This window comes from Geotrypetes seraphini, chromosome 3 (assembly GCF_902459505.1).
Source record: "Geotrypetes seraphini chromosome 3, aGeoSer1.1, whole genome shotgun sequence".
NCBI classification, from domain to species: domain Eukaryota; kingdom Metazoa; phylum Chordata; class Amphibia; order Gymnophiona; family Dermophiidae; genus Geotrypetes; species Geotrypetes seraphini.
In genome coordinates, this window is record NC_047086.1 from 2,319,019 (window position 1) to 2,336,657 (window position 17,639).

At 46.9% G+C, this 17,639-nt stretch overlaps 1 protein-coding gene across 3 annotated transcripts in view; it reads left to right on the forward strand.

Moving 5' to 3' along the window:
* Nucleotides 1–17,639, forward strand: part of HDAC2 (histone deacetylase 2) — a 345,065-nt gene that overhangs the window by 291,904 nt on the left and 35,522 nt on the right. The window lies entirely within an intron of this gene.

Sequence of the window (17,639 nt, forward strand, 5' to 3'; positions counted from 1 at the left end):
GGCATTTTTACGCTCTCACCACCTTCATGTATTTCCTTACCTGGACGACTGGTTGATCAAAGCCACATCCGCTCAAACAGTTCTCCTGGCCACCAACCAAACCATCCAGTTTCTACGAATTCTAGGGTTCGAGATCAATCTACCCAAATCTCATCTCATCCCTACTCAAAGACTTCAATTCATTGGAGCGATCCTGGATACACTCCTCATGAGAGCTTTCCTACCATCCAATCGTCTTCAGACCCTTCAGTCTCTATGTCAGCAGGTACTTTCACTGCCTTCCATCTCAGCCAGGCAAATGATGGTACTCTTGGGCCACATGGCATCTACAGTTCATGTCACACCCCTCGCACGTCTTCACCTGCGCACTCCTCAATGGACCCTTGCTACTCAGTGGTCCCAAGCGACGGATCCTTGCTCACGACACATATCTGTGACATCATCTCTTCGGCAGTCTCTTCAATGGTGGTTGGTATCCTCAAATCTATCCAGAGGTCTTCTGTTCCATCAGCCTCCTCACCAACTAGTCATCACCACCGACGCCTCTCTGTATGCATGGGGAGCGCACTTGAACGAGTTCCAGACTCAAGGTCTTTGGACAGCCCAGGAAAAGAAACATCAAATCAATTTCCTGGAACTCAGAGCGATGTTTTATGCCCTCAAGGCCTTCCAACATCTTCTCTTTCCTCAGGTCCTTCTGTTGTGCACAGACAATCAGGTTGCGATGTACTACATCAACAAACAGGGTGGGACAGGCTCTCGCCTTTTATGCCAAGAAGCCCAAAAGATCTGGAATTGGGCCATAGATCACCATCTCTTCCTGAAAGCTATCTACATTCAAGGAGCACAGAATTCTTTAGCGGACAAACTCAGCAGAATTCTCCAACCTCACGAGTGGACACTCGATCCTGTAACTCTGCAGTCTATCTTCACTCAATGGGGCACTCCTCAGATAGACCTCTTTGCAGCTCCTCACAATCACCAGCTGCCCCTCTTCTGCTCCAGACTTTACTCTCCTCACCGTCTGGCAGCAGATGCTTTTCTCCTAGACTGGTCGAATCTGTTCCTGTACGCCTTCCCTCCGCTGCCTCTAATGTTGAGAACCTTATTCAAGCTCAAGAGGGAACGAGCCACCATGATTCTGATTGCTCCGAGGTGGCCCAGGCAACATTGGTTCTCCCTTCTACTTCAACTCAGTTCCAGGGAACCTTTTCTTCTTCCTCTGTTTCCTTCTCTGCTTACGCAACAGCAGGAAACCCTTCTTCATCCCAACCTCCAGTCTCTGCACCTGACAGCTTGGTATCTCTCGGGCTGACATCTCATGATACTCTTTTATCTCAGCCTGTTCGTTCCATTCTGAATGCCTCCAGGAAACCAACCACTCTGCAATGTTACCATCAGAAGTGGACGAGATTTTCCTCCTGGTGTCTTCTTCATCATCTTGATCCAACTTCTCTGGCAGTGGAGACATTGTTGGATTATTTGCTTTCTTTGTCTGACTCTGGCCTTAAGTCCTCTTCCATCAGAGTCCACCTCAGTGCCATTGCAGCTTTTCATGAGCCAGTCCATGGAAAACTTCTCTCAGCTCATCCCCTGGTATCCAGGTTCATGCGGGGGCTTTTCAATGTGAAACCACCTCTTAAAGCCCCTCCTGTTATCTGGGATCTCAATGTGGTTCTTTCCGCCTTAATGAAGCCTCCATTTGAACCTTTGGCTACCTCTCCTTTCAAGTTTCTCACTTGGAAAGTACTTTTCCTTATTGCTCTTACCTCTGCCAGGAGGGTCAGTGAGCTTCATGCACTGGTCGCAGATCCACCTTTTACGGTTTTTCACCATGACAAGGTGGTTTTGCGTACACATCCAAAGTTTCTCCCTAAGGTTGTTTCTGAATTCCATCTCAACCAATCCATTGTTCTACCTGTTTTCTTTCCAAAACCTCATTCTCATTCTGGAGAACAAGCTTTACATACTTTGGATTGTAAAAGGGCTCTGGCTTACTATCTAGAGCGTACGAAACCCCACAGATCAGTCCCTCAACTTTTTCTGTCCTTTGATCCAAATAAATTGGGACGTCCCGTTTCTAAACGTACGTTGTCTAATTGGCTGGCAGCGTGCATTTCATTCTGTTATGCTCAGACCGGACTGACACTGGAAGGTTCTGTCACGGCCCATAGAGTCAGAGCAATGGCAGCTTCTGTAGCTTTCCTCCGTTCCACTCCTATTGAGGAAATCTGCAAGGCTGCTACTTGGTCCTCAGTTCACACTTTCACATCTCATTATTGTCTGGATGCTTTCTCCAGACGGGATGGACACTTCGGCCAATCTGTTTTGCAAAATTTGTTTTCCTAATGGCCAACCTTCCCTCCATCCCTCTTTTTGTTAGCTTGGAGGTCACCCATCAGTCAAGAATATGCTGCCTGCTTGTCCTGGGATAAAGCACAGTTACTTACTGTAACAGGTGTTATCCAGGGACAGCAGGCAGATATTCTTGCGTCCCACCCACCTCCCCGGGTTGGCTTCTTAGCTGGCTTATACTAACTGAGGGACCGCGCGCCTCTGTCGGGCGGGAAGGCACTCGCGCGTGCGCGGTGCGGCCGAGCTAGAACTTTCTAAAAGTTCTTAGAGTGCAATCACTCTAAAATTGTCCGTACCGGGGCTCCGTCGGTGCCGTCACCCATCAGTCAAGAATATCTGCCTGCTGTCCCTGGATAACACCTGTTACGGTAAGTAACTGTGCTTTGTGGTTTAATAAAAAGGATGGAGGGTATATTTGTCTATTTTTGTATGCTATAAAAACCAAATACAGAGAGAGACTGAGAGCTGTTGACGAAGAGCTACGTGTGTGTCTTTCTTCGATTCCAGCCAGAATATCAGCTTTGTGTTCAGACAAACAGGCCCAGGTTTCGCACTGAATAAAGTATTTAAAATTTTTCACTATTCTGTTTACTTAATATTTCATAATAAAGTAATTATAAAATACTTTCTTTGTGTTTATTTGATTCCTATTCAAGAGAATTACTTTATATATAGTCAATATAGGCACAGAGTTAAATTTTTTAACATTTTCTAATGGTGGTGTGCCTCGTGATTTTTTTCATGAAACAAGTGTGCCTTTGCCCAAAAAAGGTTGAAAAACACTGTTCTATGCTACCAATACAGGGCAAGCAGTGGCTTCCCCTATGCCTTTCTCAATAACAGACTATGGACTTTTCCTCCAGGAACTTGTCCAAACTTTTCTTAAAACCAGCTACGCTATCCGCTCTTACCACATCCTCTTACCAGGCCAGATTGGGGCTGAGAGGAGAGAAAGAGGGAAGAGGACATTCTTTTTCTGAGAGTTGAAAAGTAGAAAGCATCTCTCTGGATAAGTATACATTATTTTGTTCTGAGCTTTAATAGGTTTAGGGAGAAAAGCTAAATTGCAGATTCTCTTCTATAGACAGTTTAGATCTTAAAAGAGCAAACTTTATTTAGCTAGTCTCCATAGAATAATAGCCTTTTACAGGTCTACAGTTTTGTAAGTTTGATCCTTCTGGCTTAGTCTATATTCCCTCCCTGTCATCTTCTCAGCACCCTGTAGATACAAGGGAATGACAATTTGATGAGTCTATATACAAACGCTAGAAGCCTAAAAAATAAAATAGGAGAATTATCCCAGGACAAGCAGGCAGTATATTCTTTACGCATGGGTGACGTCACCGACGGAGCCCTCGGTACGGACCTTCTTAACTAGAAGTTTCTAGTTGGCCGCACCGCGCGTGCGCGAGTGCCTTCCCGCCCGACGGAGGAGTGCGTGGTCCCCAGTTTCTTCGTTTCCGCGGAGCGAAGAAGACGTGCGTTTTTCAACTCCGATTGAAATCCTCTTTTTGCCTTCCCGCTCGCGTTCTTTTTTCGTTTTATTTACCTTCGGGTACTTTTTTCTTTCATTTCCAAAAAAAAAAAAAAATATATATTTTCTTTTTGTTTCGTTTTTTGTTCTTGCCCCGGCGGGGCCTGTTGTCACGATCCAGGCCTCGGGGTTTGATTTTGCGGAGGCCGTGTTTCCATTCATGCCCCCGCAGCCCGGTTTTAAGAAGTGCCAGCGGTGTGCACGCCCGATCTCCCTCACTGACCCACACAATTGGTGTTTACAGTGCTTGGGACCGGAGCATCGGGCGGACTCCTGCACCCGCTGTGCCACTCTTAAAAAACGCACTTTGAAGAATCGCCAAATCCAGCAAAGTCTGCTGTTCGGCACCGGCCCGACTATGGACTCGACTTCTTCAACTGCGGCACCGTCGAAGTCGGCACCGACCACATCGACACCGCCTGAAATTACATCGGCGCCACCGGCGCCAGGTAAGCCGGCTAAGAAGCCTTCCACCCTTGAGCGCCCTCCCACCTCGGTGGCGACACCGGCTCTTTCGGCTCCACGCCGAACTAAAAAGCGCTCCGCTCCGATATCGGTGAGTGCCTCGTCATCGGCCTCCTCATCGCCGGAGCGTAGAGCGGCACCCATGGAACCAAAGCAGAAAAAAGTGGTTCCGGTGCCACCCCTGGATGACCGCATTGCGGCCATCCTCCAGGATAAGTTGCAGGAACAACTCCAACAGCAACTTAAACAGCTCTTGCCCTCTATCCTGGCACCGCTGCTTTCGGTACCAGACCGGCCCGAGCCCCACACCGTCCAACCGGTATCCACGCCATCGGTACCTATGGACTCCTCCATGCCCATTCTCTCGGCACCGCATATCCATGCCCATGCCGAGGCCGTCGCCCTGACGACAACCGATCCTCCTCGGGACCGAGCGGAACACCGGTCTTCCCGCGAACCTGACCGGCACCGTTCTTCCCGGGACCGAGACAGACACAGGTCTTCATCCCCCGGTACCGTCTCGGTACGCTCAGGCAAGTCTCGGTCTAAAACTCATCATACCGAGCCTTCCACTCCAGTCTCTCGGCACGCACACACCGATGTCAGAGACCCGGACCTCTGGGAAGAATCTCCCCTCGGTACCGAGGAGGACGCATCGTCGTCAGACGAAGAGCCCTCGGCCCCCGATACCACATCTAAACCTGAGCAATCTTCTTTTTCAAAGTTTCTCAGAGAGTTATCGGGGGCCTTATCTTTGCCTCTGGAATCTGACTCCAAGAAGTCACAAGCTTTCCTGGAGGCATTAGATTTCGATCAACCTCCTAAGGAGTTCCTGAAGTTACCCGTGCATGACATCCTACGGGAAACTTTTTATAAAAATTGGGAAAATCCACTAACTGTCCCTGGGGCACCCCGTAAACTGGATAGCCTTTACAGAGTTATTCCAATCCCGGGATTTGATAAACCCCAGCTGCCCCATGAATCTCTCCTGGTTGAGTCCACTTTAAAAAAGACTCAAGGCTCCAGTGTATATGCCTCTACCCCTCCTGGCAGGGAGGGCAAAACTATGGACAAGTTTGGCAAGCGGCTCTACCAGAATGCCATGCTTGCCAACAGGGCAAACAATTACTCTTTCCATTTTTCATTCTACCTGAAACATCTGGTAATGCAACTCTCCGCCATGCAAAAGTACATGCCGGAGCACAAGGTTCCACTATTCCAGCAGCACATCTCCAGCCTGCTTCAACTAAGAAAATTTATGGTGCGCTCTATCTATGACTCCTTTGAGCTCACCTCCCGTGCATCTGCCATCGCTGTGGCCATGCGCCGCCTGGCCTGGCTCAGGGTCTCTGATCTGGATGTCAACCATCAGGACCGACTAGCCAACGCCCCATGTATGGGAGACGAATTGTTCGGAGAGTCTCTGGATACCACCACACAAAAACTCTCCGCCCATGAGACCCGATGGGATACTCTAATTAAACCAAAGAAGAAGGCCCCTCCTGCTCGGCCTTACAAACCACAGTCTTCATACCAGCGCAGGTTCTCCGCTAGGCCGCTTAACCCACCTTCACAGCAACCTAGGCGGGCTCGCCAACACCAACACAACCAGGCTCGTGCACAGTCTAATCAACCTGCTAAGCCTCTTCCTCCTGCCAAACCTTCTCAGCCCTTTTGACTCCTCTCTCCAGGGCTTAGCCAGTCTTCCACCCTCATTGCCTCTTCCTCAACCAATCGGAGGCAGGCTCCACATTTTTCTCAGCCGTTGGGAGGTCATCACATCAGACCAGTGGGTCCTCAACATCATCCGCCACGGCTACTCTCTCAACTTCCAGACTCTTCCACCAGACAATCCTCCCGTAGAGTCTGCTTCTCTTTCAACTCAAACCCCCCTCCTCCTGAGGGAGGTCCAATCCCTCCTTCTCCTCAATGCCATCGAAGAAGTACCTCTGGAACAAAGGGGCCGGGGATTCTACTCCCGTTACTTTCTGGTTCCGAAAAAGACAGGAGACCTACGTCCCATTCTCGATCTCAGGGACCTCAACAAATGTCTTGTCAAGGAGAAGTTCAGAATGCTCTCCCTTGCCACGCTTTACCCTCATCTCTCTCAGAACGACTGGCTATGTTCCCTGGACCTCAAAGAGGCCTACACTCACATACCAATCAATCCAGCTTCACGTCGCTACCTAAGATTCCAGGTGCACCATCGCCATTATCAGTACAAAGTGCTACCTTTTGGCCTCGCTTCATCACCCAGGGTGTTCACCAAATGCCTCATTGTGGCGGCGGCCTTCCTCAGGTCTCACAACCTCCAGGTGTTTCCCTACTTGGACGATTGGTTGGTGAAAGCACCTACGTCTCCACTTGTGCTACAAGCCACTCATCATACCATCTCTCTCCTCCACCTTCTGGGGTTCGAGATCAACTACCCCAAGTCGCATCTGCTTCCCACACAGCGCCTTCAGTTCATTGGAGCAGTTCTCGACACCACACTAATGAGGGCGTTTCTCCCCTCCGACCGTCAGCGGAACCTGCTCCGCCTGTGTCGTCAGGTGCTCCTTCATCACTCCATTTCTGCCAGACAGATGATGGTCCTCCTGGGCCACATGGCCTCGACGGTGCATGTGCTTCCCCTGGCACGACTCCACCTCAGGACACCTCAATGGACTCTGGCCAACCAATGGTCACAGACCTCGAATCTTCTTTCTCATCCCATCTCTGTGACATCGTCTCTTCAGCAATCTCTACAATGGTGGTTGAACTCCTCAAATCTTTCCAGGGGCCTTCTTTTTCATCTGCCCCCGCATTCCATGACCATCACCACGGATGCCTCCCCTTATGCATGGGGAGCTCACCTGGGAGACCTACGCACCCAAGGTCTTTGGACCCCACAGGAGCGTCATCATCACATCAATTTTCTAGAACTTCGAGCCATGTTCTACGCTCTCAAGGCCTTCCAGCACCTTCTTTTCCCTCAGGTTCTGCTCCTGTGCACGGACAACCAAGTCGCCATGTACTACATAAACAAACAGGGCGGCACGGGATCTCGCCTCCTTTGTCAGGAGGCTCTTCGCATTTGGACCTGGGCCACGACCCGCAGTCTCTTCCTCAAGGCTGTCTATATCCAGGGCGAACAGAACTCCCTGGCAGACAATCTCAGTCGCATCCTGCAACCTCACGAGTGGACTTTGGATCCTCCCACGCTCCTCTCCATTTTTGCTCGCTGGGGCACGCCCCAAGTGGACCTGTTTGCAGCCCCTCACAACCATCAGCTGCCCCAGTTCTGCTCCAGACTCTTCTCTCCTCACCGTCTGGCACCGGATGCATTCCTTCTCGATTGGACGGATCGGTTCCTCTATGCCTTTCCTCCCCTACCTCTGATGTTGCGGACCTTATCCAAACTCCGCAGGGACAGAGCCACCATGATCCTCATAGCTCCCCGGTGGCCTCGTCAACACTGGTTCTCCCTCCTGCTCCAGCTCAGCTCCAGGGAGCCCATTCCTCTACCTGTGTTTCCTACTCTACTTACGCAGCAGCATCAGTCTCTACTGCATCCCAATCTGTCTTCGCTCCACCTGACAGCTTGGTTTCTCTCGGGCTGACCTCTCCAGGAAATCTATCCCAGCCTGTCCGTCTCATTTTGGACGCCTCCAGGAAACCTGCCACCCTCCAATGTTACCATCAGAAGTGGACCAGGTTCTCCTCTTGGTGCCTCCGTCATCATCTCAATCCCACCTCTTTAGCGGTGGAACCTGTTCTGGACTACTTACTCTCCTTGTCCAACGCAGGCCTCAAGTCTACCTCAATCAGAGTCCACCTCAGTGCCATCACAGCTTTTCATGAGCCTATCCTGGGAAAACCCCTCACGGCTCACCCTCTGGTTTCCCGATTCATGAGGGGCCTCTTCAACATCAAACCACCTCTGAAGCCTCCTCCCGTCGTCTGGGACCTGAATGTGGTTTTGTCTGCCCTCATGAAACCTCCTTTTGAGCCGCTTGCCACAACTTCGCTCAAATTTCTGACTTGGAAGGTACTTTTCCTCATTGCCATCACCTCTGCCAGGAGGGTTAGTGAGCTTCATGCACTGGTTGCCGATCCACCATTCACTATTTTTCACCATGACAAGGTGGTTCTGCGCACCCATCCTAAGTTCCTCCCCAAGGTGGTCTCAGCCTTTCACCTCAACCAGTCCATTGTGTTGCCAGTTTTCTTCCCGAAACCTCATTCACATCCCGGGGAACAGGCATTGCACAGTCTTGATTGCAAGCGTGCCCTGGCTTACTATCTTGATCGTACAAGGGCTCACCGCTTGTCCCCTCAGCTCTTCCTGACCTTCGACCCGAATCGCTTGGGTCGACCGGTCTCTAAACGGACGCTATCCAACTGGCTTGCAGCTTGCATCGCGTTCTGTTATGCTCGGGCCGGTCTGTCACTAGACGGTGCTGTCACGGCTCACAGGGTGAGAGCTATGGCCGCTTCTGTTGCTTTCCTCCGTTCCACACCCATTGAGGAAATCTGCAAGGCGGCCACCTGGTCCTCAGTTCACACGTTCACCACTCACTACTGTCTGGATGCTTTCTCCAGACGGGATGGGCACTTCGGCCAATCTGTACTTCAGAATTTATTTTCCTGATGGCCAACCATCCCTCCTCCCTCTTTGTTAGCTTGGAGGTCACCCATGCGTAAAGAATATACTGCCTGCTTGTCCTGGGATAAAGCACAGTTACTTACCGTAACAGGTGTTATCCAGGGACAGCAGGCAAATATTCTTACGTCCCACCCACCTCCCCGGGTTGGCTTCTTAGCTGGCTTATACTAACTGGGGACCACGCACTCCTCCGTCGGGCGGGAAGGCACTCGCGCACGCGCGGTGCGGCCAACTAGAAACTTCTAGTTAAGAAGGTCCGTACCGAGGGCTCCGTCGGTGACGTCACCCATGCGTAAAGAATATCTGCCTGCTGTCCCTGGATAACACCTGTTACGGTAAGTAACTGTGCTTTAGAGTATATAGCACTGAATGATGAGGTAGATATAATAGGCATCTCAGAAACCTGGTGAGAGGAGGACAATCAATGGGACACTGTATGTATTACCTGGGTACAAATTATATTGGAATGATAGAGTACATAACATAAGAATAGCCTTACTAGGTCAGACCAATGGTCCATCAAGCCCAGTAGCCCGTTCTCACTGTGGCCAATCCAGGTCAGTAGTACCTGGTCAAAACCCAAGGAGTAGCAACATTCCAAGCTACTGATCCAGGGCAAGCAGTGGCTTCTCCAATGTCTTTCTCAATAACAGACTATAGACATTTCCTTCAGGAAATTGTCCAAACCTTTCTTAAAACTAGCTACGCTATCCACTCCTATCACAACCTCTGGCAATGCGTTCCAGAGCTTAACTATTCTCCGAGTGAAAAAAAATTTTTGCTTTAAAAGTATTTCCCTGTAACTTCGAGTGTCCCCCTAATCTTTGTAATTTTTGACGGAGTGAAAAATCGATTCACTTGTACCTATTCTACTCCACTTAGGATTTTGTAGACTTCAATCATATCTCCCCTCAGCCGTCTCTTTTCCAAGCTGAAAATCCCTAACAGTTTTAATCTTTCCTCATACGAGAGGAGTTCCATCCCTTTTACCATCTTGGTCGCTCTTCTTTGAACCTTTTCTAGCGCCACTATATCTTTCTTGAGATAAGGAGACCTGAACTGAACGCAATACTCTAGATGAGGTTGCACCATGGAGCGATACAGGGGCATTATAACATTCTTAGTCTTGTTAACCATCCCTTTTTAATAATTCCTAGTATCCTGTTTGCTTTATTGGCCGCCGCCACACATTGAGTGGAAGATTTCATCGTATTGTCTACTATGACACCAGACCCTTTTCTTGGTAGCTAATCCCCAAGGTGGACCCTAGCATCCGGTAACTGAGATTCAGGTTATTCTTCCCAATGTGTATCACTTTGCATTTGTCCACATAAAATTTGATCTGCCATTTGGACGTCCAGTCTTTCAATTTCCTAAGGTTCGCCTGCAATTTTTCCCAATCTGTATGCGTTTTAATAACTTTGAACAGTTTGTCATCTGCAAATTTAATCACCTCTCTCGTTCCAATTTCCAGATCATCTACTATAATACAACACTAAGCGCGCCCTTTTGAAAATTAAACGCCCCTACAGTAGATTTCTTTTGCAACGTTACTCCCAATATCAGCTCAAATTCGATCATGTTATGATCACTGTTTCCCAGCGGACCAAACACAATTAACTCCTGTACTATGTCTTGCATTCCACTAAGGACCAAATCTAAAATAGCACCCCCTCTTGTCAGTTCCCGGACCAGTTGCTCCAAGAAGCAGTCATTTATGACCTCTAGGAATTTTACCTCCTTAGCACTCCCCGATGTAACATTTAACCAGTCAATGTTGGGGTAATTGAAATCACAAAAAACACTATTAAATGAATCTCCTACTGGTGAGAGGGAAGCGAAATTGCTGTACAACAATGTGAAGGAGAAAAAGACCTCAATTCCATCAAGGCACTCATCATAACAGAGCTAAGCTGTAAAAAGAGTGAGCCCTCGAATCATCATTAGTCATAAGTAAAAACTCCTTCAAACAAAACAGCAATATCCCTTTCCAATCCACAGCAGGCATATGCAGGAATGGGAGGAAACCGGATGAGAAAAATTCTCTTTATGAGAAGTGTAGTGCAACTGCTTAAGTATGAAGTAGACAGTCTAAGTTCCAGCAGGAACAAAGAAAAGAGCACACAGTCCATGGCCCAAAAAACAGCAAACTTATCAAAATTGAAGCATGAAGACCAATCAAAAACAGGTACTCGGGGGTTTTTGGTAATTGAAATCACCCATTATTATAGTGTTGCCCATTTCTACAACTTTTCTAATCTCTGAAAACATTTCTTCATCTGTCTGCTCATTTTGTCCCCTATGACGGTAGTATAACCTTCCCTTCACACATGGAATTTCTATCCATAAGGATTCCACACTGCTATCTATGCCATGTTTATTTTATTTGATTCAATTCCCTCTTTAACATATAGTGCAACCCCCCCTCCCCCAACTCCAATTTGATCTACTCTATCCTTGCGATATAATTTGTACCCAGGTAACACAGTGTCCCATTGATTGTCCTCCTTCCACCAGGTCTCCGAGATGCTTATGCAACATGTTGATATTGTGGTCTCACTAATTGTGCCCTGTAATCATTGACTGTTCAGCGACATCTTCCCAATTTGTACTCTGTAATTCGCTGATTGTCCAGCTCTCTTCACTGTAAACCGCCTAGAAGTCGCAAGATTGTGACGGTATAGAAAAATAAAGTCATTATTATTATTATATCTATCCATCATTCAGTGCTATATACTCTTAACTCTCCTATTTTATTTTTTAGGCTTTTAGAATTTGTGTACAGACACTCCAAATTGTGTTTTTTCCTTGTAACTACAGGGAAAATTTGAGTCTTTTACTGTGTCTTCCTCTTAAACCCTCCTGGCTTTCTTTCACCATTATTGGAACCTCTCTACCGAGATTCCCTAAATATCCTGTTTCAATAGTATCCTCCAAGGATACCTTACACCAAACCATCCGCTCCCAAGTAAGATTTACCTCTTTGCAGATGATACCAAAATCTGCAATAGAGTAGACATCACAGATGTTGTGAATAAAATGAAGAAAGACCTAGTGAACCTTGAAGAATGGTCTGAAATTTGGCAGTTAAAATTTAATGCTAAGAAATGCAAGGTCATGCATTTGGACTGCAAAAACCCAAAGGAACAGTACAGTTTAGGGAATGAAGTACTTCCAAGAGACAGTGTGAGGGAGAGCACTCAGAGTTTTCTTGGACAATGCCATGGCTGCAACATATGTCAACTGGCTGGGAGGCACCAAGAGTTCTTCACTAAAGCTGGAAGCCCAGTTGTTAATTCACTGAGAGGAGATTTTTCTAGTGGCTTTTTCGGTGACACAAGTGGCAGAAATACAGAATGTGTAGGCTGACTATCTTAGTTACCAGACACTAGGTCCAGGGGTGTGGCAGTTGTCCCGGGAAACGTTCAACAGCATTGGCCATTGTTAAGCCAAGTCATTTGCAGAACTGGCCCTGTCGTCCATGGTAAACAGATGTGGTTTGGCTTCAACAAAGTAAGATTCTTCATTTTTCATTACATCAGGACTTCTTTCACAGGGTCCACTTGCCATAGAGAATCCAGAATGCTTTGGTCTCGCGGTATGAATCTTTATTGTGCGGCTTTAGCGCGGAAAGGCTATTTTGGGGTGATCACAACCACTCTCCTATGAGCCAAGAAGCTCCTCAGATAGATCTGGTCAGGACATCGATTCCCGTAATACTGTTGTTTCTTCAGGGAGATCTGTAGAAGGGTCTTGGCAGTAGGTTCTCTCAAGGTGGAAGTAGCCAGCCTCTCGTGTTTCTAAGGGAGGACGGAGAAAGGTTCCTTGGCCTCCCATCCTAATGTTTCCAGGTTCTTAAAGGGAATGATGCGTCTGTGTCCTTCTGTACAAAAGCCTTTTCCTATGTGTAATCTTAACTTCATGTTCAGAGCTCCCAATAGAGTGGCATATGAGCCACTACAGGAGGATTCATGGATGGATCTTATCATCAACACGATTTTCTTGGTAGCCATTGCTTCAGCAAGATGAGTCTGGGAATACCAGGCTTAGTCCTGCAGAGAGCAGTTTCTCAGTTACAGAGGTGGAAATGTGTCTGCACGGTACCTTAGTTTCTTCTGAAGGTAATCTCAGCGTTTCATGTGAGCCAGGAAGTCAGGCTGCCAGCATTCCAGGTGTCTGATTTGCTGAAAAAGGGATAAGGTGTTGGCACTTCTGGATGTCAGGAGAGAGCTTCTCCATTATCTTGAGGTCACAAATGAGTTTCATTATTCAGATCGTCTTTTTGTCTTAACTAATTTCAGCAGATGAGGTAAACAGGCCTTGAAGGCCTCTATCTCGAGATGGATCAAGACAGTAATTCAGCTTGCATTGGATGTGGTAAGCGCTCACCAATGGCGTTGAAAGCTCATGCCACCAGAGGTGTAGTTTCTTTATAGGCGGAGTCCAGGTCAGTTCCACCCATGTAACTTTGCAGGGCAGCCACATGGTCCATGATTAATAACATAAGAACATAAGAATTGCCACTGCTGAGTCAGACCAGTGGTCCATCATGCCCAGCAGTCCGCTCACGCGGCGGCCCTCTGGTCTAAGACCAGCACCCTAACTGAGACTAGCCTTACCAGCGCACATTCTTGTTCAGCAAAAACTTGTCTAACTTTGTCTTGAATCCTTGGAGGGTGTTTTCCCCTATAACAGCCTCTGGAAGAGCGTTCCAGCTTTCTACCACTCTCTGGGTGAAGAAGAACTTCCTTACGTTTGTACGGAATCTATCCCCTTTCAACTTTAGAGTGCCTTCTTGTTCTCCCTACCTTGGAGAGGGTGAACAACCTGTCCTTATCTACTAAGTCTATCCCCTTCAGTACCTTGAATGTTTCGATCATGTCCCCTCTCAATCTCCTCTGTTCGAGGAAGAAGAGGCCCAGTTTCTCTAATCTTTTGCTGTACGGCAGCTCCTCCAGCCCCTTAACCATCTTAGTCGCTCTTCTCTGGACCCTTTCGAGTAGTACCGTGTCCTTCTTCATGTACGGTGACCAGTACATACTTTTACTAAGTTTTATTGAGTGTACATGGTGGCATGGAAGGACTATTCTTTTGGGTCCTCAGTGCTTTCAGCAGGTATATCTATCCCACCCTAGACTCAAGAGACTGCTTTGGTACGTCCCACTGGTTCAGGACTTGAGGAAAGAAGAGAACGGGGAGATATGATTGAAACATATAAGTACATCACGGGACGCATCGAGTCAGAAGATGATATCTTCTGGCTCATGGGACCCTCGACCACCAGAGGGCATCCGCTGAAGATCAGGGGAGGGAAGTTTCATGGCAACTCCAGGAAGTACTTCTTCACCGAAAGAGTAGTGGATCATTGGAACAGACTCCCACTCCAGATGATAAAGGCCAGCAGCGTGACGGATTTTAAGAGAAAATGGGATACTCAGTGGGATCTTTAAGGGAGTAAATTCAGGGGAGGGGATACTTGGAATGGGCAGATTTGGTGGGCTATAGCCCTTTTCTGCTGCTTTTTTCTATGTTTCTATGACTTGTGTTCTTTTGCACTTGAATGGAAGATTAGGTTCTTACCTCGATAATCTTTCCAGTAGAAAGTACATGAGTCTTGAAGCCCCACCCTGTTTGTATTTCGCATAACCTGCTTTTGGTCAGAGAATGGGAGTTCTCCAGAGGCTTATATTACAGAAGGTCAGTGTCTTACAAACTTTTTGAAGCCACAGCACACTAAACTCGGTGCCGCATCTAGAGGGTGTGGATGTCAACATCCCCAAGTATTTGCGGAGGTTCTCCAGAAAGAGCCCTGAGCTTGTTAGTACTACGCCATACCCCTCCTTGTTGTTTCTCATCTTTCAGGGGTTATCCGCTGTTTTGGTATGAACTGAGGAGATAGGGCACTGGCCAATGACATAAGGAGGCGGAACCGAAAGAGTAGATGATGTCTTCTGTGATCCCTCGTAGGTAGAACTGAGCAGCCACACAACAGCACGCTTGTGCGCCGCTGGCCTCAATGTGCCGGTAATCAGCAGGCAGCTGCCCTGTGAAGCACCAGCAAACAGCATAATTAGGGAAGTGTCATGGACCCAGGCATTAGCGCGCTTGTGCGCCGCAGGCCCTGCCAAGCAGCAGGCAGCAGTCCACCGACCTCCAAAATTTAAAGGTACCACCGGGAGGGGGGTTGATATATTCGCTTCATAAAATGCGCCCTTATTTCCGCCCACTTTTTTTGGGGAAAAAGGTGCGTCTTATGGAGCGAAAATATGGTAATCTTCCATTAAATACAAATATGGAGTCTAATTTAAATTGCTATTTTATTTGGTTATAATTTATGTTTACGTGAAAGTTTTCAGTGTGATAGATACCTCTCCACCCCATTAGTCTCCTTACTTGTATTTAAAGGACATTTTTTTACTCACTCATTAGTTATATTTCCATCTGTTCGGTTCTATGACTTTTTTATTTTTTTGTAACCTTTAAGACACACAAATCTCTTTGGAAGATAATTACCCACAGGTTGCAGTTCTTTAAAGAAGAAAGATACTGGGTCTGATGTGGCTGGCCCTTCACTTTGAATCTCTGAGTCACACTATCTAGTTTATTTAATAACACTATGTAATACGATTTTTATTCCTAGGCAGTAAGTGTAATTTCCTAATTGCTCATGCCTAAAAAGTATAGAAAATGTCTGTTGTTTCCATAAAGCTTTGCTTTTGTGACCAGGATAGTCAAATTTTGAAATTTACCTACTTAAAATATGAAAATGCCAAATGTTCATCTTTTCATTCTTACAGGTACATTCGATAGATTGTGAGCCCACCGGGATAGATAGGGAAAATGCTTAACTGGTCTAGACCTAAGGACTGCCGCATGAGCGGACTGCTGGGCACGATGGACCACTGGTCTGACCCAGCAGCAAATAATCTTATGTTCTTAAGTATGTAAGCCTCTTTGAATGTGGTTATGTAACTACAAAAAGGCAGTATACAAGTCTCTCTTATCCCTTAAAGTCATAAAAAGCAACACATGAATCACAATTAACATGTATTTATATTGAAGTTATACAAAGATGACCACAGATTTAGAAGTGAGTAGTTTTTCAAGATTTGCAATTATGTTGTTAGTCACTTTCACAAATCAGCCCCCAGGTGTAGTCTCCCATCATGTTCTCATTATGTTGTCCTTGGTAGCAGCATTCGAAGTCTCACCTTGCCTCACTGAGTATGCTTCCATATTCTCCTTGAATGTCTCAAGATGAGCATCAAGGACATGGACTTTGAGAAATATCCTACAGCCCATTTTACTGTAATTCTTCACCAGATTCTCAACCAACTCCATGTAGTTTTTGACCTTGTGATTGCCCAGGAAGCCCTGAATCACTGTGACAAAGCTGTTCCAATCTACTTTCTCCTTCCTAGTTAGTTTCTTGGGAAATTCCTTGCACTACAGGATCATCTTTATCTGTGATCTGATGAAGACACCAGTTTTGGATTAGGAAAGATGTCTTAAAGGTACCTGAATGTTCCTGACTTCTTATCTAGGGCTCTGACAAATTGTTTCATTAGGCTCAATTTGATGTGCAGTGGTGGCATCAGCACCTTCTGGGGGTCCACCAGTGGTTTCCATTTGACGTCGTTTCTCCCCACAGAGAACTCAGTCTGTTGTGGCCAGTCCCACCTTTTGGTAGTTCGTCTTTGTGTCCATCTGTCTCAAAGGCAGAGATAGCAGGGAAACTTGGTAAAACTGCCTTAGAGACTCATTAGGAATGCCATCATTTTGAAGTCTCCATTGATCTCCCAGCCATACTCATCATACTTCAAGGTGCCTAGCAAGGTCTTGATGCTTTTGTAATCCTCTTTCCAGTACAATAGGTGAGAAATTCTAGACAAGTGGGTTATTTCCCAATGGCCACAAGCCACCTGCATAAGGAATCCACTCCAAATTTTTTTCTCTGACCCTCCTGTTCTTCACTGAGAACTCTACTGCCACCTGTAGTTTTTCCCTTCTGCGTGCAACCTGAAGGAGTGGGGTTTGAGTTCTTCTTTGCCTAGTAATAAGGAGCTCCTTCCCACCAGCAGTCTCTTAGAACTCTCTGGCTCCCAACGACTCTAACCCTATCCCAGCAGACAGATTCTGGACTGCCTATGAACTCGTATCTGAACCCCAGATCTCTAAACTCTGTCTCAAACTGAAATCCTGCAAATGTACGTTGGATCCATTCCCTTCCTACCTATATGAGAATATTCCCACGCAGGCCATCTCATCCCTCACCAGACTTATAAACTCTGCTTTACTATCGGGCCTATTCTCCGCAGATATGGGACATATTGCCTTGTCCTCATTACTGAAAAAAGACGATCTTGACCCTTCCTCTCCTTCTAACTACCATCCCATAGCAAATATCCCTCTCCTGACTAAAATGGTAGAGGCCATCATATCTACCCAGCTCTCATCTTACCTAGAGAGATTCTCCATTCTCTTACTTACCAACAAGGCTTCAGACTCAACTTTAGCACCGAATCTCTACTGGTCTCAATCTCAAAGGTACAACAATTACATTCTCGCAACAAATTTGCTGTCCTATTACAATTCGATCTCTCTGCAGCTTTTCATGTCATCCACCACAATATTCTA